Source organism: Lepidochelys kempii, chromosome 27 (genome assembly GCF_965140265.1).
Source record: "Lepidochelys kempii isolate rLepKem1 chromosome 27, rLepKem1.hap2, whole genome shotgun sequence".
NCBI lineage: Eukaryota > Metazoa > Chordata > Testudines > Cheloniidae > Lepidochelys > Lepidochelys kempii.
Window position 1 is genome coordinate 13,487,403 of NC_133282.1, and position 2,244 is coordinate 13,489,646.

Sequence of the window (2,244 nt, forward strand, 5' to 3'; positions counted from 1 at the left end):
GTTTAATGAAAAATTCTTTTGTAAGAAGAATTCCTGTGTGATGTCTTCTCTATTCCATTGAACATCAGCCCTATTAAGGGGAAAATTCCCTGCATTGAATTTCAGCTGCACAACTCCAAATAATATCAGCTGGAACTGCACAGCTGAATCCCTGTAGCATAATTTGAAAACTTACCCTGAAATTTGCATGACAAATTCATTTTGGCTAATGTAGAGTGACGTTACAGTCCTGACTTTTAACAAGAGTTCAAAGGAAATAAAAATGGGCAGTGTAGTGTAGAAGGGGTTTTACTTTTCAGGGCCACAGAAAGCAAAGGCAGAAAGCGGAAACAAAAAGCCCAGTGGGTACATGCTGTGGCAGAGTAGCATAGATGCCTTCTACGTTGACCGAAGGAGTTTTTCCGTCAGTGTAGTTAATCCACCTCTCTGAGGGGTAGTAGCTAGGTCTACAGAAGTATTCTTCCATTGACCTAGCTGAGCCTACATTGGAGGTTTGGTTGACCTCACTACGTCGCACAAGGCCCAAAACTTTTCATAACCCTGAGCGACGTAGCTAGGTCAATCTAAATTTTTAAGTGTAGACGTCCCCAAACATGATGCTGAAGGTATTTAGATTCTGCAGTGTTTGTAGTTTAGATTCTTCCATTCAGAGCCAGTATTTTGCACTTAATGCTCTCAGAGAGTACTCAACCTTCATAAAAATGCCCTTTGTTGGCCCAGTTTCCATCTGATTAGTGGGGAGAGGGTCTAAAATTGCTGAGAGAAGTTAATTCATTGAACGGTGCTGCTTCTTTTTCAAGTTGTGTTTCTGAACATGCATGTTTGATTATAAAATTTGTAACAGCAATGGCTACTCAGATCATGCTGAAAGCCACAATACAGAGAGGGTGGATGGCTGACTGGACATATGGATGTGTTATGGGACACAAGGATGGGCAACGTAAGTACTGCTAGTTAGGAAATACATTTGTCGAGATGTGCTAAGATCTATCACCTTGTCATAATGGAAAGTCTTTTAAATATTTTCAGTTGTGAATGAGGAAATCCCCCTAGTTCATTATTAATCATCTTATGTAGTGTCAACAACACTCTGCAGATCTGCAAGAAGGCTCTCGTCCTTCCCAGCAGGCTTACAGTTCAAGCAGTGATTTCTACAAGCAGTGATTTCACTGGGAGTTTTACCCAAGTAAGGAATGCAGGTTTAGGCCCTAAACTCACAGAGCTAAATCCTCTGCTCTAAGCCACCTTAGAGCTTCCAGTGCTCTCCAGTGGGGCCTGCCGTGACCTCCAGCACAAGTTAACAAAACCCAAGGGCTGCTCTAAATTGCACCAGTTTGTAATAGCCCCAAAGGGGCCTATACACCTGTAAGATTCATTGGAGCACAGTGCATTTAGGTCTTGCCCCATACTTGGGGAGGCATGCACACTCTGGCATCGAACCAGCTATTCTAGCTTTAGACCATCTGAGGATTGCTTCACACCAAGGGAATTCCCAGCCCCATCAGCTTTATAGCAGCTGAGGATTCCCACAGGCCAAGGGAATCCCCTAGCTGCACACTTAGTGCAGCTTTAAGATCTCTTTGCACCATGTTCCAGGATTGGTCCCATAGTAACCAGTTCCAAATTATTTCACACATTTTCCTCAATAGGAACAGAAGTGTAAATAAAAGGAACAAGAGGATTTGTCCAGAATAGGCAGGAACCTAGCCTGAGCAAGTGAGATCTAGATGATAATTACTATTCATTATTTTACAGTGCCTAAAGATGTGGTAGATCGGAGTACAAGTAGAAAGAGAGAGGTCCCTGCCCAAAGAATTTACAGTATCATATTAGACGTGGCAGAACAACTGGGTGTATTTAATAGTATGGGAGGGTGGAGGTGAGGAAGATCAAGAGTTCCAGCAACAAGACTTAGTTTCTTGAATTAGGCTCATGTAATGGAATTTCTATTAGCAGGAGGAAGAGGTTATTTTCTTTAGTAGTTAATATTATTAGAGATTATAGGCTCCTTTATAGTGAGGTATTACGGAAGGCTATTTTAAGCCTACATAGTCTCTTAATGATCTTTGATCTTTCACAGTATTAAAGGGAATGTTTCAAGGGAGAATATTTAACTATCTGAGAAACAGTGTTTCTGTTCTTACAATTGGGAACATTCAGAGGTGGCCCAAAGGGGGGGATCAATTTTTTAACTTCTAATTCCCACACTGCCACCATTCCTTCGCACACATTCATGGTCTGATC